Below are 23,482 nucleotides of genomic sequence, written 5' to 3'. Positions count from 1 at the left end.
GATATTCTTAATATTTGCATTAATTACTCCATGAGAAGAACAATGAGAAATAGAGGTATTCGTTACGGACATGTCCATCATAGTTTGTTAAATGTGTCTTTATTGGCATTTCTATATTTCTAGAAAAGTAACAAGCTATGAAAAGTATCAATAAATAATTGGATTTTGGTTCCGAGTCCCACTCACTGGAACTTTGCAGACTATCGTACTGATGCGCCACAATCTTTAACCCGGCAGAGCGATCGCTTTTTTCTTTGCCAGATTTGGATCTAAGTGATGGATCATATATTACAGTCCTGACAATGTTCGTAGAGTACACGTCAACGCACGCAAAATTATTATTACTTGCTTCATTTTTATTTTCTGTTTGTACCTTGTGCAATGGGTTCACATTGGGGGATATGGTAACATTTGGCGCATTACTGACTTTTTTGTCTTTTTATACAGTGTTTCTAGAAACGCCGTGTCCACCCTGCGTGGATGTGCAGCGTGGATCACCCGTGGAAACGGACATGCGGTGCGACTATCAGGTCCCCAGCATGTAGCGTCTCCGCAACAGAAATATCATCAATAGATTGTATTAAGTGCAGTAAATCCCCATGGATCAGTGAACACATGCGGATTTACCGGTGTTCAATAGCGAAAATATGCTGCATCCAAAACGGATAGTGGTCACATAGCCAAAGTGTACCTGTCACATCCAGAAACGCTGTATAACTGCAGATCTAGTGATAATCTACAGGCAAATGGGATCTAAATGCTGTATAAGGACAGAAAAATACTGATATGTTGGCAGGAAAAACACAGCATGAAAAACGTGCATTTTTGACGAGTTTTGCATTTTTGTTTTGCTTTTTTGATGCATTTTCTCCTATTCAAAAACACAAAGAATTGACGTGCTGCAGAATTAAATCTGCACGGAAAAAAATAAGAATCACGTGAATGAGACTTCAGGAATCTCGTTCAGTTTAACGGTACTAGGAAATCCATCAGATTTTGTGACAAAACCATCTTGGGGTCTGCGCAAGTCTGCGTTGCGTTTTAATGGATTTTGTTGCTGTTTGCAGCAGGGATTTGTCACAAAGCCCTAAGGAAAAAAAAAAATCTGCACGGAAAAAAATAAGAATCACGTGAATGAGACTTCAGGAATCTCGTTCAGTTTAACGGTACTAGGAAATCCATCAGATTTTGTGACAAAACCATCTTGGGGTCTGCGCAAGTCTGCGTTGCGTTTTAATGGATTTTGTTGCTGTTTGCAGCAGGGATTTGTCACAAAGCCCTAAGGAAAAAAAAAAGCTCTCCGAGTCAGGAGGTCCCCCAAACAGATCTCATAGATATCAGTGGTTTAGACAGTTCTTAATCTAATGTGTATGGGCTTGTAATTTTAGTGACACAGCAGAGGTTTTGATTGGTGGGACCCCAGATGATGATGAATCCCCCATTAATCACTGGAAGAAAAAAAAAGAATCAGGAGTGCATAAAGCTACTTTCACACATCCATTTCCAATGTTACATCCATCAAAAAATTACTTTCCATCTATGCCTCTGTTTTGCTTCCATTTTTTTCTCATCGGTCTTTAAAAACTGAAAGAGGCAAATTTTTTATTTTATTTTTTCCCATTGGTAAAAGGGGATCTAAAACGGAGGTCTTTAATCCTTTTTTGATGGATCTCCAAAGATATGAATCTGAGTCTGATCTACAAAAACAGATAGAGAACATGAATGGCGTTTGATAGAATGGACACACAAAAAAAGAGGTGTGAATAATTCCGTTTAACCCTACAAGACTGCACCTGGTGTGATAACAAATATGTGAGCGTGCAGGTTCAGCAATGGATCCCTTTGGCTCGGTATTTTTTTCAGAACCCAATTTCAGGCTGGTGTCACGCAACCGTGCCTCAGGGTCCGAATTCAGATGAGTTGCAGGTCTCCTTACCCAAGCTTGACGGCCGTATTGGTCTATACGCGTCTGTAGAGTTTAAGTCAGGAAATCTGCGTCCAGTCCATACGTGGACATTATAAGACTAAGCCTAAAGTGCCAATCGGGTCCATTCATCAGTAGCGGCCACAACACTTGAACCCCCACCAATCACGAATTCTAAAGAGGCAATGATTTTTATATCAATGACAGTAAACCTTTCATTAGTGCAGTGGCCTCATATAGGATCCTTACACACTTCTCGTTCTCAGGATCTATGGAAGTCCTAAGGGAGACCGAGACCTCACCGATCATAAAGTCATGGCATAGTCTAGCGACAAGCCATCACTTTATAGGTGAATATTAAAGTTTATCAACTTGTCCAACTCATCAAGATAACATCCTCTTAAGTTAGGAAACTTATGTGCACCCCTGCCGGTCCCCTGCACCGCTTTGCAAAGCGCTTTGAAGTATCACAGTATACCAGCATCAGGACTCGGTTTTAGTGCCGGATCGATGCAGAGGTTTGTCTTCCTATACAATCATTTAGCTGCATTTCAGGGCGGTGATTGGTGCCGGTATCAGTCTAAGCTGATGCAGATCTGCACCTGGGGAGCATTTGCAGATGAATGTTGATGAATGGCTACCTGCACAGGGCTCTATGTACGTGGCTTTAATGAGCTCTTATAGCAGAATTTATCTGTTCCGCAAATTCATAACCCTTCTGAAAGTATTGATATGCACTTAAAGTTTATACATCAACGATTGACACCGATGTAACAAATTAACTATTTCCCTCGCTCTACGGCCAAGAGAAATTATATTTATCAATCCTGCCTTTATGAAACAGGATATGTAATGATAAATGCCACTGGGCTCTTAGCTAGGAATTACCAGCTCACGCTATCCAATTTATTCAAGAGAAATGAATGTGCTCAAAATATGGGACCATTTTGGCTTTTACAGTCATCAGAAAAAGACCTATTGTTTAAATATGGCTAAATGTGTTAAAAATCAAAATGGCAATGTTTTTCCCATATCACAAAAAAAACTGGTCAAAGAGGCAACTCTAGACTTGTACTTACTGCGCTTTACAGATGACTTTTCAAAAGTCTCATTATCATCACAGGCAGGATTACGCTGGGAGGTAACGCCTCTATACACAGCTGATCTACCTTTCCTGTGTTATCCCCTTCACAAAGGCATTTGCACACACTCATTAGATGTCTATTGCTGCTCATGTACATGTGCATTTTCTGAAACAACAGGACATGAGTGTAAAATAGCTCCAGTCGCAAGTGTGAAAATTACAAGATTGCTATTTCTTTTCAGATCAGGCAATAAAACAAATAAATGTAACGTAACACTTGATTTTAAACAGTACATCATTTTCTGAGGACGCATTGCCTGTATGTGAATAATGTCGAGCTGCAATGCAGGAATGGTGCCATTTCTAGATATAAAAAAAAAGAAACCCCACTTTTAACCCTCAACGATCCCTTTTTGTTCTCTGTTGGTTCAAGGGCAACAATAGTCATGGGTTTTATTGCCCCAGAGTTACTGAGCTCCTAACTGATTAAATGTCAGTACACAGCTGAAATTGTAAAAGAGGATCCCCATCAAACACATATTCTACAGAACATAGAACTTTGTATTGTGTGCTTCCTCTGTTATTCCTCCTGGAAATATGACTTTTTTATTTTATGTCCTTCTGCATTCGGACACTTTTCAATCAGGAATGATAGAGGCACAATGTAAAAACACACAAGGGGAATAGTAACGTCTCAACATATTTAATTCCAGGAGAGAGGAGTTAATATGCAGAGTTCTTAGAAAAGGTATTATTTTATGGGGAATGGTAGTATTTACTAAAAAAAAAAAACGTGTAAAGGGGAGCGGATATGTCCGAAATAACCCAGGGTCTTGCAAATCAATGATACCATTCCAAAAGGAAAAAAAAATGAGTGGGTCATGTCTCGGGTGAGCTATATACTATACAGAAAAGCATCTCCGTCAGAGAGGCGGTGGCTGACAATCGTGCAGTCAAGTATCATTCACAGTTTCCGAGCTAAATTGTATTGCTGCCTTTCAAATGGTCTTTTGGCAGCAGCGGCTGGCAAAAGACGAGAGCATACAGTGGTCAGTGGGAAAGATGCTGGGAAATGGTCTTTTTATGACGACCCCCTTAGACTTCAGTAAATAGAAACACGAGGAGATAAAGCAGTTTGCCAGAGGCTACCTCCGAGCGAAGGACCAAGAGCAGCGTTCGTTCTGCTGCCGATATCACATGAAACAGCGGAAGTCGGACAGCTACAGAAGCGAAGGAAGTGCTCCGGGGCTGCCAGCAGTTCTTGAATCTTTATTAACATTATTACGGCTTCCTCCTCCTTATACCGGCGGCAAGCATTCATTATGTGGCGCTGATCTAATATATACACCTGTGTGACCGAGTAGAGCTGCGAGCTAGCGCTGACGCTCACAACATCCAACCGCCACCAAAATGGTTAAAACCGGTTTCGTCTATTTCTTTTTTTTTTTTTCATCCCTTAGAACATCCTATGCCTTGCTTCCTAGGAGTTTCAATAACACGGTGTCTCGTACCAAACCCCTAAAGGATCAGCATGCAGGAACAAAGCAATTTGTGCGACGCCGATGTACAATACAACAGAGTTTTGAGCTGGTAGTTAATAGGAGAAGGTCTCCGTTACGGAATATATGTCGTACTGGGATCTCATTTAAAGCAGCTGTCTGTGCCATCTGCAATTAACTGTCCCCCCAAGCTGATCTGTCGTTCCAAAATCTATTGGGATGCAATGGCTCCTAAATGAAGCATTTAGTCCACCAAGCAAAAGTGTGTGCTGTGGACACAATATGGCTGTCGCCGCATCAAGGGGAGAAACGCCGTTAGGAGAGAGCGATGGCAAATTAGAAAAGGGGGCGCAGACAAATTTATGGCGTACCCTCTAGCACAAGCAATTTCCTAACATACAAGGGTGTGGGAAGAGAAGTTATAAAGTTAGGTCTAATCTTAACTTTTTGGAAACTCTGGCCTTGCTGCAGCTGTAGACAGTCTGTCTATGGGCACAGATGGAAGATTCAGGGTGAACGCACACTTGCGGATTTGCCACCAGTGTAGACCTTTACACATGAAAGGCAGAAAAAATGTCAACGACAAATCTGCCGTGTGTGACTCTGGCCGTAAAGGGAACCTGCCACTAGGATTTCCTTATACAAACCATATCTACCACTTTGAAGTCACCTTGTCGTAAGTGTCCAGCTCACCAGCATACCCTCCTGTGCCGATGGGTCTCGATGGTCTGCGCTCGGAGCCTCCTGCCTTAATTGACGGGGCTGATGTCTCCTACGTTCAACTCTCGCGCCTGCAGAGTGGAGAATTGGAGCAACAGACATCGTGGATAAAGTAGAGGACATCAGCCATGTCAATCAAGGCAGGAGGGCTAGCGATTAAGAGGACGGAGGAGGCGCCGAGCAAGGACCAGCGACACCCATTGATGCAGGAGTGTTATAAGAGGTATTTTCTTTGATATGCGGGCAAAATGGACACTCATAAGCAGGAGATCTAGTAAAGAAGACATAAAAATGGTGCATTTAGTTTACATAGGGAAAACCTGGTGACAGGTTCCCTTTAAATCACAGTGACCTCTGGGGGGGTGGGAAAAAGGATAAAGTAATTAGAAATGTGCAGAGCAAAGCAGAAGTAATTACTTATCTTGTACAGGAGCGATAGGCCAAGGGTAAAGGTAGCCCAGGTGACTTGGTGTTGAATCAAGCAGTAGTGGTAATATACGGAGACAGGTGCTCAATATACAATAGAAATAGGTTATGATGGTTCCTACATAAATCCTAAAAACAGCTGTAAGTTTTGCTCAGGTTGGTCTGTTCGTACATTTTGGCCCCAATTCATCAAGATCAGTGATTTTCTCACCTGTCTTAATGAGAGGGAATGCTGGAGTCAGAGGCTCGCCCATCTTAATGAATCAGCAGCGGTTGATGAGTGTTGAGCGCCTCCATGCGCCACAACAGAAATTTTACTCCGGTTGAGTAAGATTTCTGGTGCAAGAAACGCCACATCTGATCATGAATTAGACGAGTTGTAGCATCACAGCCCTGCTGCACCCCCGTCCCAGCTCCTCCCACTTGGATAAACTGGCAACAAAATACCAAACAAATGACCCATTTTTGCCCAACTCAGAGTTGCACAAAAAATTTTACAACTTTTTAAAGCAATTACCGACAGAATTCTGGTGAAATTGCTTTGATGAGTGGGGAGCCTTTCGTTTTCCCAAGCTATATAGTGGTCCCATAGAAGAAGTGCCACTGCCCATACTGTATATTAAGTCTCCAATAAAGTGATATAAAATGGATAGATCTACACCTGCAGGTTGCCATAGGTGTGGGCAGCAGGTGGCAGATTTTATACAACTTTATTGGGTTAAAAATCCATAGGAAAGACGTTCTGACCAAGAGTGAAAAATGGAGAGAAAAAGCAATGGGTTCCAGCTTCTTGTAAAAATATTTTTCAGTCCAACTTTTCTGAGTTAAAAATCCTTATCTAAAGTAAAGTGGAAGAGACAGGAACACGACAACACGTTTCAATCACAATCCGGAGTTCTTTTTCAAAGCCTGATGGGAAAATGTTCCCAATAATCCTATATAACGACCTGGACGAATCAAGAAAGGACTAGGTATCACATGATATAACAAGGAGAGTATCAATAAAAAAAAAACATGAACAGACACATCAAATACAAAGAGTGATGAATAGATAGAACTAAGGAAAAACATAAAACTAAGAAAAAAAAACATTAATAATGAAATATCGTGATGTCTAGTGCATAGGATGAATATCCAGAAAGTCTCACGTCATTCATCCATCGTCACTTTTCTAGATTTACAATTTACTGGTATTCCAAACCAAGTTATTCTAACTACCATGTATAGAAAACATTCATGTTACCAGCAGTCACCCCAATCACACTATTAAATCTATACCGGTAGGAGAATACACCAGAATATTGAGGATTTGCAGTGATGCACATTGATTTGAGAAGAATATTAGTATTGCACATAATAGGCTTTAATTGCAAGCGGTTATTCCCAGAGGTCCTTAAGGCTCTGTGCGCACCTAGAGTAAATGGATGCAGACTTTTTTGCATCATTTCTGCATCTCTTGGCAGGCAAAATGCAGCTGCAAAAACGTATCTTTTTTGCCCTGCGCTTTTCACTGATTTGAGTGAAGTCAATGGTGAAAAATTCAGGGTAAAAATGCACAGAGAATAGACATACCGCAGATTATTTTCTGCACCAAATCTGCAAGTCACAAATAAGCAACGTGTGCATGACACTTCAGGTTTCTCATTCACTTTGCTGGCATCGGAATTGCTTCAGGGTGGAGCAGCACGTTGCAAAACTTCTAATTATGCCTTTCATTGTCGTACATTTTCCAATCATGACAATTCACGATCCTATCAAATTAATCAATACATTAATTGTAATTCTAAACATTTTATTTATGGGATCAAATGTGTTTCCTGTCAATTATTATTATATATTGGTTACACCAGTCCTAAGTGAAAAAACGAACATTTAAATGGCATCTCTGGCAGCAACAATACTAACAGAAACGTATCATCTGCAGCTAAACGTTTCATCCTTCACCATCGACGCCAGGTCTCCTCCCTCCGAATTATTGGTATTGAAAGAGTTAAGGAGCCTATTGGGGGGGATAACCAAAGACGGCAGTGAACTTGTGAGGCTTTCTGGATATTCAATCTCCGTACTTGACATCATAATTGTTCGAATTTGCGCCATGATATTGTTTCATGTTTTTCTTTAGTTCTATTTATTCAGCACTTTTTTGTATTTGATGTCTCTATTCATGTTTTTGCATTAATTCTCTCCTTGTTATATCATGTGATATCTAGTCCTTCCGTGATTCGTCCAGGTCGTTATATAGGATTATTGGGAACATTTTGAATAAGATCGCCGGATTGCGATTATAACGTGTTGTCTTGTCTCTTGTACCTTACTTTAAATATGGATTTTTAACCCAATAAAGTTGGACTGATAAATATTTTTACCAGAAGTTGGAACCCATTGTTTTTTTTCTCACTTTTGATCTGAATGTCGTTCCTTACAGACTGGACTGTCTATTTAATGGTGAACTGGCTGTTCTCTTCCGGTTTTGGCAGATTTTGTAAATCTGCTGTGGTTTTGCCTTCCTTTTGGAACGTCATAGCTATCCTTATCGAGATCTTCCAATCCCTTGTGATATCCTGTCCTAAGGAGTTCTTATTGGGAATCTTTGATGAGGAGGCCTCACTACCCTCGCACTCTCTTCAGGGAAACATTTTTAGCCCCTAGAACTATCACCATTCTTGGAATGGATAGATTACCCCTGTGGATTTCATATGGATCAATACGGTAAATACTGCAGCTTCTTATGAGGGGTGGTATATAAAAAATAGATATTATCCTCAAAAATATGAGAAGGTATGGAAGCCTTGGCACGATTAGCCAATCACACACGTCAGTCACTATGATTAAAATATGTGATATTTGGTGCCTTCTGCTTTTGGTTAAGATATTAGACCAGTGTTTTTCAACCAGTGTGCCGCGGCACACTAGTGTGCCGCGACACATGGTCGGGTGTGCCGCGGGGAACGGGAGTCAGCTGTTCTCTGTGCCGACTGTCAAGCTGACAGCCGGCACAGAGAAGCTGCAGCGCGCCGGCTCCCGGAGATCAATTGTACTCGCAGACATCTACCAGCTGCGAGTACAATTGAGGCTCTGACCGCTGGGTCAGAGCGACACCAGCAGCGTGATCAAGTCATGTGATCACGCTGCTGACGTCACTATCCGGCGCAGGAGAAAGAAGAGACTTGGTGGTAAGTGCTCCTGTGCTGTGGAGCTGAAGACACCGAAGATTCAGCGTGGGGTGGGTTTATGGGGAGTATGTGGGGGGATTTATTAAGTGTGTGGGGGGATTTATTAAGTGTGTGGGGGGCTTTATTAAGTGTGTGGGGGGATTTATTAAGTGTGGGGGGATTTATTCAGTGTGTGGGGGGGATTTATTCAGTGTGTGGGGGGATTTATTCAGTGTGTGGGGGGGATTTATTCAGTGTGTTTGGGGGGATTTATTCAGTGTGTGGGGGGGATTTATTCAGTGTGTTTGGGGGGATTTATTAAGTGTGGGGGGATTTATTCAGTGTGTTTGGGGGGGATTTATTCAGTGTGTTTGGGGGGATTTATTCAGTGTGTGGGGGGGATTTATTCAGTGTGTGGGGGATTTATTCAGTGTGTGGGGGGGATTTATTCAGTGAGTGGGGGGATTCATTCTGTAGGGGGGGGATTTATTCAGTGTGTGGGGGGATTTATTCAGTGTGTGGGGGGGATTTATTCAGTGTGTGGGGGGATTTATTCTGTAGGGGGGGGATTTATTCAGTGTGTGGGGGGGATTTATTCAGTGTGTGGGGGGGGCTGGAATTTATTTAGCATGTGTGGGGCAGGGTGCATTTCTGTGGAAGGGGATGGATTTATTCTATCGGAAGGGGAGTGGATATATTCTGTGGAGGTGAGTGGGGAGATGGGGGTGGACACAGTAGCGAGGGGAAAAATGTGTGCTGACAGTACTGGGAGCAACGGTGATGGGATGTGTGAGGACAGTATGGGGAGTCGGGGGAATGTGTGAGGGGGGAATGTGTGAGGAGGAAATATGGAGAGAGCAAAGGGGTATGTTAGCAGGGGGGGGATGTACAGGAGGAGGCTATTAGAAATGTGTGCAGGCAGTATGGGGGGATGAAAGTGTGAGTGGACACATAATAGATACTGAGTAGTGTGAGGGTAACAGCCAGGAGGAGACAGTATGCCAAGTAGGAGGAGTGTAATGAAGGGGCACAGTAGAGAGACTGGGCTCTCTATGAGGGACACCGTATGAGAAGGCAGTGTGAAGTATGGAAAAGAGAGAGAGGGTAGTGTGGATGGCATGTACCGTAAGAGGGACAGTGAGGGTCATATTATGTGCTGGGAATAAAGTGAGGGGCAATTATTTACTCAGGGTCTCAGCCTAGGGCAGATATTGTTATTCCGGAGCATTATAATAACACTGCTATCTTTAAGGGTGTTGTGTCGGGATGTGCTGCAGAAGACAGGAGAAGATGGAAGTCTGCAGAAACGAGCTCTGCCGGTGGATGAGAAGAGTCGTCATGGCATCTGGACAAGGTGAAGATGAAAAGAAAGAGGCGACTCCACAAACAACGTCATCTATCAGGTACCTGGATGTAAATGTGTTTTTTTTGTGATACTAATTCTCATTTTTATTTGTTAGGAACATTAAAGGGGATGTCCAAGGTTGTGATGAGTCTGCAGTCATACTATGTGACTGCAGACTTCTGAATTCTCACAGTGCACACTGCTATCATAATTCTCTGATGTTGGTGATTTACATACATGCGGTCACGTGCTGACTAGACATGTGTGGCCTCATTCAATGAAAATGAGAATGTGGCCAGAAGTATCCAAATCACATACTTGTGCTGTCATGACCGTCCACTCTGGCCACCGGCAAGGGAGAATCCTGAAAGTGTGCAGTGCTTGCGCTGTGAGAATTCAGAAGCCTGCAGTCACATAGAATGACTGCAGATTTTCATCTCAAACCTGGACGCACCATTTTGTGCCATTTTGGTTGGTGGTGTGCCTCGGGATTTTTTAAGTATAAAAAGTGTGCCGCGGCTCAAAAAAGGTTGAAAATCACTGTATTAGACCATGGTATATTAAGGGAAAGGTTAATGTTGTCAGACAGTATTAATGAGCGATGAGACATATTGTTTGTTCCTTGATGTAAACTTGTATAATCGTTCATAAAACAAATATAAAAATAAACAAATCTAGTAAAGAAGTACTACTGGTGATCAATTTAAAGTCCAAGAATGACCGGATAAACTCTGACATATGTCTTTTGAACATATAAAATACATGTCTGCGTTCTCCGTGGCGACACTTCTTGTGATGCCGTGTCCGGTATTTCGTAGAGAAGCTACTCTGGTGTTGATCACAGGGAGGTCTTATGGGACCGTTCTATTCAATAAAGTTACCAACGGTTTGTTCTTTTCCCAGGGAGCTAACAAAGTCTACTCTGTCCGACACCACACACACATTTGGCCTTCAAAAGATATCACTTGTGTTCATCAATGAAACAGGAATGGAAGGTAGTGGATCATGCTTGTACTTTACGATACATTACAATAAACAGCCTCGATCTTGCAATAAGATGGGTCTCGCCTCGCTCACTCATTGGGGTCTCCAAGAGTCCAAAACTGCACTTAATTAACATGAGGAGTCCTGAAGACCTTCGCATGAGTGCGCCAGGGGGTCCATGGCTAAACCCTGAGACTTCAGCTCGGGGGGCCCCACTGCAATAACCCTAAGGCCCGGCTCACAAACAATATGTCACCCATCAGGAGCTTCTTGCTCCATCCCCAAAAAATGTGCTGAAAATATGTCCCCTAAAATAGCCATTGATTTGGACGAGCTAAATGGGAGTCCAAAATGTTACACTTTGGGCTAATTTTGACTCCTTTCCATCGATAATAGCATCATCCATAGACAGACCATTTTGCCCAGGAGCCTCACACAGGAATATCCTACTTATCGGATTGCTATGGCTTGTGAAGGAAGCCATGTCACTGATAAAAATATTTCTAATTATTTATCTGTTAATGCAGGTCTCTAGTATATAAGGACATATATCACACAGGTGACACTACACAAAGTCTTTAAAGAAACACACACTTTTGATTGTTCTCTAATTCTCTCCAAACTAATAGGGCTGTAAACATTAAATAACTAGGAACACTAATTTTACGACAATCGCTTATTCTAAGAAGGCTGCCAATCCCCCCCACGAAGGAGCAAAACACTCGTTCACAGGGTAAAATGATCTTATGTGCTGTACTAATGATTATCGTTCTCGGCAGCACATTCTCCTGTGTAAACAGGAATTGGGCTGCCGAGATCAATGACAGCCTATGCACACTGAGTGATCGCTTACAGATTGCCGTTTAGAGCGCACCTTTTTAGATGCTTCTGATGTCAAACGGGAGCATAAAACATTTGTCTGCCGCATGCTATACAAATCCAAAGCAAAACAAAGAAATATATATTCGGAATCCTAGAGAAATTGAGTCTTATAAAAAGTCTTAATATGAGGACAAAGAGGGCACCGGTCTTGTGAAGCCGCAGGCACTTGGCGTTCCTTTGTGCAGCTGTGCTTTGTGCCGAGTATTTAAAGACTGTAAAAATGATTGATATTGTATCAAGAAATAGTCAATATTTTATATTTTTTGTGTACAAAAAGAACCTTAAAAGGGTTTTCAGTAGTGAAGCGGCGCTGATGACATTGCGTTGGCAGATGCCTGCCAGAAAGTGGACACGGCCGGCAAGTATCATGCAGGCATCTGCCAACACAACGTCATCAGCATTGCTCACCTCCCGTTGCAGGAGTGCGCGGCACCGGAGAATCCTTCTAAGTCTCAATGCACATTACATTTGAGCCTTTCATCTGCGGAGGACATTGGAAAGATTTCATCAGCAAAATATGCCACCATATAGACATACGTTTTTGGAGTAGCTTCTATAGAAGAAAACATAGCCTGCTATGCTTTATGAAACAGATGAAGAAAAGGTATCAAAGCATGACGCTCTGTAGGCCATCGGGTGAATGGATAGGTCCAACGCAAGGATCAGGCACAATATACACAAAGGCAAAAAATACACATATAGCGGAAATGTTCTCATTAATTATCACCATGAACACCATTAGCGAAATCCATGAACCAAGCCTATCAAAGCTGAACTAACTCAATGCCCAATTGCGTCTGCTAGGACGGGGTTAAATCGAGGCACAATAAAGAATTGCCCGATAAGGATAATTAATAAACAAGGCCAATTAAAACAGAGACTGCGCACATTCTTTAGACCTGACAAGGTGCCGTTGTCACCAGTGTATCTGTGATAATCTCAGATTTGAACAGATTTTCTGACTGCGAGCTGTCTGGGTAATTGCTGAGCTGTCGGAGCGTCCTATTGAATGGCATCCATTTGTATCTCATCGGATGACTATTACATGTTATTACCACAATTAATAATGGGAATAATACCGAGCATATGTTGGGCGCGTCGGAACGAGCGGCTCCACTCGCTAACACCTGTGCATTCTGCCTTTCTGCCTGCAGTTTAAGAATCATTCTTTAGGAATGAATGGGCACATTCAGATTCTTGTAATGTTTTTTTCATAGCCATAAAACCTGCACTATTTTGAATGATTTGGCAATTTATTCCACCCTCCAAAACATATTTGCCTTCTCATAATATGTGTGGAGCAGTAGAGAGGCCCCTCGCTGTACGGAGAGAGGAATATTCAGTCGCTCCATCAGCCTTTCCACCTCGAGGTGCTTCTGCCCATATTCAGGCAGAAATATGACATACGCACAGGAATTCTGACATTTTCTTATAGAACATATTCCTGTATTAACCATTAAAGGTAACGATGATGACTACCCCCCCATGACTTATTTCCGGGTTCATTCCTTAATAAGCGGTCGTCCGGATGGTGGGGATCCTACTCCTACGTCTTGAGGTTGATGTCGCAGACACTAACCAGATTTTGCACATTAGAAAAGTGACAGTCCTTTCTACCAAAAGGCATTGTCACATTAGTCTGAAAACTACGCGGTGATTTTTGTGACGCTTGCCGCTGTGGAAGAAATCTGATTTTTTTACCTAGAACACCATGTGGGCTGGAGATGTGACAACAAGAACAGAGGAGACATGCAGACAATGGTCCCGAAGTGTCAGCGCTCACCGTGCCGAGGCAACGCTTGTTATTACCGGGTGTACTACACATCTTGGCCCCCAAAGTAACAAATCGTGAAAAGACTTTGTGGTCAAGATATCAGCGATTTCCAGTGTTTAGAGAATGAATTAACGGGTTTGTTTGCTGTAAAAAAAACAAAAATACCTTACCATATACTATGATATAAAAGCTGAGAACCACTACGAAGAGCGGGTTAAAGTCTTGATTATGAATCATGTAGGCCTTAGACATCTAGTGCAGTGATGACCGATGTTGAAAAGTAAGGGAGAGGAAGTTCCAGTACTTAAAGTGCTGGCAGAATGCTAATAAAGAGAAATGCGTCCACTAAAAAAGAGTGAATGGAAAGTTACACATCATCAAGATAATTCCTGGACATATGGGCACCAAAAACTGTTTTTAGTTGTTTAAAAAAATGAACATAATTAAACAAAAATGGTTGGAAAATAATTGAAAAAAGGCCCCGAGTCACCACGACTGGTGTTTTGGACGTCAGTCTGGATAAACAGTGTGCAGAAGTAAAATTCATTAAGACAGCATAAAAAATATACTAAAATCATGGCCTGGAGTATATATCTGTCATTTATATATCTGGTAAATTATAATGAATTGCCCTTTTATGCTCAGCCACATCCTTTTTTTTACCATTGCTAATCTCTGGCCCAAAATTTGGACTGGCGTAAAAAATGCCCAAAGTCGCAACATTTTTTTGCCCAAATTCTGCGTACAAATCCTATTAAAGAAGAGTGACCAAAAATATGCTGAAAGTACTTGGCTGTCCTAATTGTGCACCTGCGTGCATAAGGTTAATGGGTTAATGCCATAGGTGAAGACGTGAACACTGGTTCTCACTAGGGCTATGGCTCCGCTATCTCTCGATGCAGGACGGGGGCCATGTCACCTTGAGAATGAATATGAACGAGCCCAAATCGCTTTCGCTGGTAATTTCCTCTCTTGACCTTCGTAAAGCGCCCGCAGATCTGGCCGTGTGCTATTGCTGGCAGGAGCTGGCTTCCTTTATGAAGCTGACATCTGTATCAGCGGGTTAGTAACTCTGTTATGGGCTGTAAATATAGAACTGCTGGAACTTCCTCTTAGGACAGAATGAGGAATTTGCCTATAATTAAAGCAGAGCCAGTTAACGGCTGGTAGTAAAGGTTTACAGCATCAGTTGACAGTTGCAAAGATAAGCTTGTAAAAAAGGTCTGAAACTGCAGAGTATAGCGGCTCTTCCCACACGTCCCAGCGGTAATCTCACACCCAGGCCCACTTCTACTAAGCAGGCCCAGTGAGACGCTTTACTGCTTTAAAATAACCTAGGATAAACGTATGACGAGGGTCTGCTACTGGGACCCCATCATCCTGCGTCCACAGATGCATCTCTGGGTCTGCGAGTGACAAAAGCACCCAAGCATACATGGAAAGCACCCATACACTTTAGATAGCTGTCGGCTGAACAACCATCCCACAGATCGTTTGGTTGGTAGATACCTCGCCCACTGTGCCACGTGCTCCTGTATTCTCAGAGAGTCGCTGCCAGACTTCTCTTCGAGAACAAAGGCCTCAACAGTCTGAAATCAGACATGCCGGATCACGATCTCCCCCGACAGTCATCAGGGGGCCCTATACACATTGAACTGTGGTCCAAACCAGTTGAGGAAAAGGAGACCACAGTCCGTGTTCAAGATAAAGTCTTCAGTTTATTTTTTCAGATTAAAAACATACATCCAATGAGATTCCACAAACAAGGGATATAGATATCGTTTGCGCGTTTCAGGCACAAACCGCCAATTGTCGTGGCATAAAACCCAAAACACCATGGATTTTAAAAGTTTCAGGAGTAAAAGTTTTTACACCCCTGTCTGTGTATTGGTTTTTCTACTCCTGTGTTCTCTATGAGAAAGGTGCTTGATATCATGTCGGATTGCGACTTACCAATGCAATCATCAGTCTGAAATGGAGGATGTGTGGACGGCATATGTCCCAAACATCAGTCGGCCACCGCCCCCATACATATTACACCGGCGGCCGACCCCGTCGATTTAGGCGCGTTCAGCAGATATTAGTGGCCTTAGGGGTCAGTTGTGCCTAAACCGCGTCAGCAATGTCTTTATTTCTTTTCTGGAATCTCATTGGATAAATCTTTTTTTTTTTATTTAAATGTAAGTTGTTATCATATTTTGCGCGCTGGCTGTGGTCTCCCTTTCCTCGAATTTACTGCTTAGCAAATAGCAGAGCAACCGTCTAGGTACACGTGAGCTGAATACCATCTACTCTTCCAGATATACGCGAGTATGACCGATTTTAATCTAATGTGTATGAGGGCTTTAAGGTTTAACACCCGAGCAGAATTTAACCCTTCATGGCACCTGCAGTTATGACAGGACCTGTCACTATGTGGCGGCACATGTAGTGCCCATAGCTGTGTATTACGGAGGAGCAGAGACTCCATGTTCTGCTGTAAAGCCTCCTGCACAGTTTAGGACTCTTCCACGTCTATTGTGCCTGAACGTCCAAGCGTTTGTATATCAACGCGCCAAGTAGACGGTGATTAGTGCAATTTACGACGCTAGGTCCTATGTGGAGTGAAGGAAGCGGAAACCTGCATTGCTTGACACTTCTAATCAAAAACACAGGTTTATTTTATCCAAAGCCCTCGTACAAATCTCAGTCAATTCTGAATCTTCATAAATCACCATTAAAAGACAAGACTATCATCGTCATCACATACATCTCCCTGTTCCCGACCCGCAGACTAATGAGAAGAGGGATCGGGCTATCTCCTCTGATTAATTAATTCAAAATGTCTGCTGTTATTCACATGCGGGCTGCGGTTATTTGAATAGTACTTGACAGCGCTGCCTGAAGATATCATTTCTGATTTGTGAACTTGCTACACCATAACTGATGATTGCTCATGAAAATCACAGACGCTCCTTTCCCTGGCATTACTGTAAAACCCTCTCCCTGCTAGTTATTTTTTTATACGCTCAATCTGTAGTTTACATTGCTAATGTTGTCAAATACATCCGTAATGTGGCGTGTTTTGGAAGATTATTTCTCGCATTCCTCCCCCGTTACATACTGCAAATGTCTCTCCGTTTACCACAAAAGGTGCCGCCTTGGCAAGAAATCTTTGTAATAAATAGTGTGATCGGATCTACATTGCTCTATTGTCAAAGCTGACCAAATCCTCGCTCGGTGGTCTGTTGCCCCAGAGGAGTTTATCTTCCCCTACGTCATCTACTTTTACCATTTGGTAGATGTTGTTTATTACGGTAGTTAAGAAAGATGGCGCCCTCAAAACATACTTACTGGTATGGTCGCATGGAAAGGGTATGGCCTGGTTCTGGGTACTGTCCCATAAAAAGCAAGTCTAACCTCTCCACAAGGGATACATGTCTGATCAATGGAGATCCGACCACTGATCTCGGTGTCCACCTTCACAGGAGTGGTGGTCTCACATGCTCACTACCGCTCCATTACTCTGTAAGGGCATGTGCAGACATCTTATTGAGACAGATTCAGCCTGATAAAGCACTTAAAAGAATGAACATGTGCATTTCTATGTAAAACATGACTTCCTGTTCACACGTTAAGGCTTTTGAGTGACTTTTTACTGCATCGGGCTTAAAAAGGCGCCAAGTGGCTAAAAGAAGAGACCTGACCATTTTTGGCCATTGACTTGAATGAGTGGGGCTGCGGTTAAATAATGAAAGGGCCGCGGACCACTATGATCATACCCAGACGGCCTATGTAAAAGCTTTATTGTTCCTATATCAAAGAAACTAAAAAAAATAAGCAATTAATATGACGCGTGGGGGGTTTTAAAGGTTCAAAAATCTAAGTGCTAAATTTAAATTTTCATTAATCACCAAATCTGTGAGATGATTGTAAAGTTTATTTGGCCTTACTTTCAGTCTATAGACATCAGTGCCATCTAAAAGCCCACGCAATTTATAACATGTCTTGTGATAATAAAGGGGGCACCGAAAGCAATACAGGATATATATCCACTTTACTCCAGTCGTTTTATCTCGCCATTCTTATTAGAATGGTTGACCTCCATGGCTGCAAGAGGATACAAATATTGCGCTGTGATCTCGAGAGAACAGGCAAGGACAGGGCTATGCCTCCGCAGCCTAACATGGTTTAACTAGAGGAAGAAATTACTTCCCCGAGAGCAGAGGTGCCTGCGTCTCACCTATACACCTGGCTATTACAGGTTTATTTTCTATGGAAATTGTTTGCTGCAGTTCCTGGCGACAGAAATATACTGCACTTAATCAATACGATGAACAGGTCAAGATTAAATCTGATCCTGATCCTAGCACTGGGACGTATACTATGGGCAATCACTTTATACTACACTGGTCACATAGTGTCCCGATAATAGGAGGCTCAGCAATTAGTTAGGGAAGCAGGTTTCAAGTATTTCATTTTCCTGCAGTGCCCCCGCAGGTGAAATGAAGGCTTACATGGCACCTAATGATAATTCTGGATTGGGTCCCCCAAATATAAAGACTCTCTTGGTATTCACGATCAACTCTGGTTAATAAATGAGAATCCAATTCCATCAACGAGATATTTAAAAATGGGTTTGAGTAAAAATTTTAAAGACGAAATGTAAAGCTAAGATTTCCCCCTAAAATAAAAAAAAAATATTATTATAATTTCCAGTGATGGTTTCTTCTGTCTAGATTTTAGCACATTGATTCTGAGAAACCTGATTGACAAGCAATATGGTAACAATCACACCGGTCTTTGGCGGGGAACACCTAAAAAGAGGTCATGCTGCACTATAAAATATAGCAATGGCTGATACTAATTTTTAGCAATGGCAGAAAATGAAAAGAAAAGCAGTTAAAGTGTTAAACGCCACCATCTCCAAACATATATCGAATATCCCAGAAGACATGCTGAGAATAGGCCCAATCCAAGATTCCCTGTCATGGTTAGGACATGGTTAATGTCCTGTTCTCTCAGGGTTAATTTTGCTGGCCTCTCTTATATATGGGAGGGGTATTTATACCCACTCCAGACTAGGTTTGACTGTCAGCTATACTTCTCCTAGTCTGTGTGCCTGACCCCTGGAGTGTGTGCCCAGTTTGCAAAGTGTTCCCCTTGCTCTCCGTGCATTACTCTGTTTGTTTGTTCTTCTGGATTTCTGACGTCTGGCTTCACTTTTGACGATCCTGTCCCTCCCCTTTGGTACTTCGTGATCTCCTGGCTACGATCTTTGCTTGTTTGGCAACTCTTGTGTTTATCCCTTCTCTGCACCCTGGCGTCTGGCTCTGCCCCTGACCACCTCCCACTCTGTTACATGGTTCAGGTCCTGTTTGTAACCTGGTTAGTAACCCGGCGTTTTGTTCAGCTCCTTTGCTGCTGTGTGCAGCGTTTCCCACAGCAGTATTACCCAGGAGTCGTGACATTCCCCATCCCAGTTTCCTAACAGAACGGAAGCGACTAGCCGGCCAAAAAATAAAAAAAAGACGGAAAAGAGGAAGAAAAAAAAAATCTTTGGAATCTGTGGTGTACCTGCTGGGAAACCAGAAGTCATAGGTGTATGATGTCACCACTTGGTCCCATGTGAACACCAAAAATAATGCGAGAGATCACATGACCACACTAAGAAAACTCTTGGAAGACCACTGGAATACACCTAAGAAGCAAGGTTCATGAATTTATAAAATTCCTCTCAAGCCCTTGTTCTGGTAGGAACAGGAAAAACTCTGAGGAAGCGTTTTCCTTTTCCTATTCAGACAAGTGGTCAATCTTGTGTGATGTCAGAGTGGCATAATGTAATTATCTTTGAGATAAAAGACCAAGGCTCCGATTTATCAAAAGGATTAAGCCAGAATTATGGAGTTAATCGCTTTGAAATATGGCCATATTTTTGCACAACATAGATTTGTAGAGAAGTGTTGCAACTTTTGGCGTTTCAATGCCTGTTACACCCAGATGTACCAAAATGGGGGCGAGATGAGAGGTGTCGTTTCTTACGGGAGTATTTCTGAAGAGCGGTCTGATTCTTCATGGTGGCATTCATGACGAGTGGTAGCATTCCTTACCACGGAATTTCTGAAGAGCGGTGGTGTTTCTTGAGGTGATGTTCATCATGAGCGGTGGCGGTTCTTATAGTGCCGTTCATGATGAGCAGTAGCACCCCTTATGGTGGCGTCCATGACGAGTGGTGGTGTTCCTTATGGTGGCACTCATATCAAGTGGTGGCGTTCCTTTCACCTGATGAGTGCTGGCGTTCCTTATGGTGGCGTCCATGACGAGTGGTGGTGTTCCTTATGGGGGTGTTTATGTCCAGCGGTGGCATTTCTTACACCTGACAAGCGCTGGCCTTACTTATGGTGGCATTCAGGACAAGCAGTGGCGTGCGGTGGCACTCCTTATGGTGGTGTCCATGACGAGTAGTGGTGTTCCTTATGGTGGCGTTCCATATGGTGGCGTTCATGTCGAGTAGTGAGTTCCTTATGCCAATAATCTTTCTCCAGTCCCTGACTAGAGTAAGATTTGTGGTGAGGCTCATGGAGATACGAAACTCGTAATGAATCGGGCGCCTCTGACCACAACTTGCCCTCTCATCAAGACCATTGTGAACATTGCCAGTTTTGATGAATCGGGACCCATGAATTAGATTCTCTAAATTTAAATTGATATATAAATTATTTAGCAAAACGTATATACACATAGGTATACATAGGTCCCAATGTAGGACCTGGGAGGCAGATGCGTGTCACAAGGGACATAGGACAACCAAATAGTATACTTGTCTTCCATTACTCCTCAGAGCCAAGACTGACAGACACTTTTACATATTCCTTTAGGTGAACCATAAATTGAGGGTATATTGCACAACTTTGACAACTAGGTCTTCCCAGCTTTATACATGATTTGTAACATCTTTATACAAGACTCTAAATTTACCACTGGTACCACTACCAGCGCAGGATCCACTTCTACTCCGATGAAAGCATAGAATTTAAATTTCAGACAAATAAGGATAAAATGAATATTTCTTGCTAGTTTTAACCCCAGGTTAATTATTATTTATGTCACATATGAAAAAACTAAACCTTTCAAACCTGGGAAAGGACACTGAAAATGAAACATAGACACTAGAAATCCAAATTTCCAAACAACTTCATGCAAATCACACAATTTGATGAGTTTGGCTTTATATGACCCCTAATCAAATGTGGTTATAAAACGGTAAGCGAGCAACCAACTGAAAGGTGGATATTAGCTGTTGAGGTGCAGGCTTGTTAGGTATTGAATGCTCTAATGAGCAATTTTCTAAGCCATTAGTGGACAGCGAGGTCAAAGGGAGATGTAAATGATCAGTTCCTCACATCAATTCTCTAAGGATGGAGATTTCTGCTCCACACAAGTTTCATACCCAGGAACTTTACCCTGGAGAAATGGAGAGCTGCATGGTAAATTCCAGATTCAGACGTCTACATTTTATTTGCAGTTATAGTCAGTAGATAGCAACCGTAAATTGTATTAAATCTAATGGCAACAAACACATTTCCTTTTAAAGGAAGTTTCTACCTAAAGAGCACCCTTCACCAGTTTCAGCATGTTATCCTGACCTTTTTTTAAAAATTTTTACTAAATTTCTCATCTCCATTGCGGAGATGTTAGTTTAAATTCAAATTTTTGCCAAGACCAAGGAGAAAAAAACACCCACAGGAAATATCAGATCTGACTTTATAACAGTACATAGCCCTGCTTTCCTAACTAATTTCATGGCCGGCATCTACTATGATTATAAATGAGGGAGGCAAGTAAAGGAGAGCTGCGAGTCATTACAAACACCTCTGCATCTGCAGCGCTCACCCCACGTCAATCAGTATGGCGGGAAAGGAAGCATAGCACAGCTGTGTGTCATTACAAACACCTCTGCATCTGCAGCTCTCATCCCAAGGCGATCAGTGTGGCGGGAAAGAGAGTATAGCAGAGTTGTATGTCATTACAAACACCTCTGCATCTGCAGCTCTCAACCGATGGCCATCAGTGTGGTGGGAAAGAGAGTAGAGCTGAGCTGTGTGTCATTACAAACACCTCTGAATCTGCAGCTCTCATTCCACGGCAATTAGTGTGGCGGGAAAAGAAGTAGAGCAAAGCTGTGTGTCATTACAAACACCTCTGCATCTGCAGCTCTCATCCCACGGCAATCAGTGTGGCGGGAAAGGAAGTAGACGAGAGCTGTGTGTCAAAACACACACCTCTGCATCTGCAGCTCTCTTTGCATGGCAGTCAGGGTAGGGGGACGGAACGTAGAGCAGAGGTATGTGTTATGTCAAATACCTCTTGCAGCTCTCATTTCCCAGCAGTCAGTGTGGGGAGAGGGGAGGTAACAGAGCTGTGAGAAGAGAGCCGCAGCGGTGCTTGCTCTACTCCCCTCCACCACTTATAAATACAGTAGCTGCCGGCAGTGAAATAAGTAAGGAGAGCAGGGCTGTCTGTCATTATATGAAAGCTATACCAATGCACAAAGTTATTAGTTGCAGTAGACTTACGGAATATTTCTGCCTGCAAACTACAGTCTACATCAAAGCAGATATTCAAATCAAGGAAATGAATCTGCTCTCCACTATTTGATTGTGAGTAAAATAGTGACAAATAGTGACAAAATAAAACAATAATTGTGTCTCATCTTCTAAAAAAAAAAAAAAAAATCTGAATGTCATCTATATACCTTCACCAATATAGAAATGTGACTGCTATAAAAAAAAAAAATTCTCCAAATACAAAAATGTCTTCCCACCATCGAACTAGTAGTGGACAACTCCTTTAATAACTACTCTGTTGCAATTTTTACCCCATTTCTGTGAAATGCAAACTATTTACCAGAAAAGACCCTTTCACATTGCGTTTTACCTATGCTCAGTGGCCCGTCGGGGTTTATGTCTAATACCTAAATTCTCCCTCTCCTACCTACCCCCGTAAAATGGGATTCGGGCGTATGCACAGACGGGCCATTGACTATAATGATGCAGATGGAGCCACCGTATGCATCATTTTCGGCCATGTATGTCTTAGTGCCTGAATCAAATAGGCGTATATGGCCGAGAACTATGTGCGGAGCGGAAAAACGGTAACCTCATCTGCATCATTATAGTCAATGGACCCATCGGTACATACACTCAAATCCTGTTCAGACATGAGCCCCGACGGAGCCATTGACCGAAGGAAAAAAGGCAAAAAGGGCCCTAATCTGTAAACATCTGGCATCAATGTATTAATGAAAAATATTTACCGTATTGTATTCATATATTGTTGATAAAGATACATTTATTTATTTCAGTCTACTATTAAATAGTTTGCATTTAAACTATGTTACTGTGATGAATGAAAGCCATGGAGCAAGTGTTACCGTAATTTGACAGAAAGAAAAAAAAACTGCAGGAAAAAAAAAGTCTGACAAAAGATCCCATCCTGTTTTAAGGCAGTGGATTTCATCAGGCACAATCCCAGAGCAGAACACTTGATTTATGAGACTTAGTCAATATCTGGCTTTGCTTCCTACGGTGGAACAATCTGTGAGCTCTGTGCAAAAGCTTCAATGCCAAAACTTTCCTGGCTTGGTTCACATTGTCACAGATAATGGAAATTAGGATTATGTTGGCGTTCCTGTGTCTGCAGAGCAGATGCTT

General features: G+C 42.4%; 1 protein-coding gene across 2 annotated transcripts in view; it reads right to left on the bottom strand.

Annotated features, from left to right (window-relative positions):
- PBX3 (PBX homeobox 3) overlaps positions 1-23,482 on the bottom strand; it is a 281,245-nt gene that overhangs the window by 194,003 nt on the left and 63,760 nt on the right. The window lies entirely within an intron of this gene.

The sequence above is a fragment of the Ranitomeya imitator genome, chromosome 2 (genome assembly GCF_032444005.1).
Source record: "Ranitomeya imitator isolate aRanImi1 chromosome 2, aRanImi1.pri, whole genome shotgun sequence".
Classification (NCBI taxonomy): domain Eukaryota; kingdom Metazoa; phylum Chordata; class Amphibia; order Anura; family Dendrobatidae; genus Ranitomeya; species Ranitomeya imitator.
This window is presented reverse-complemented; position numbering and strand designations above follow the sequence as displayed.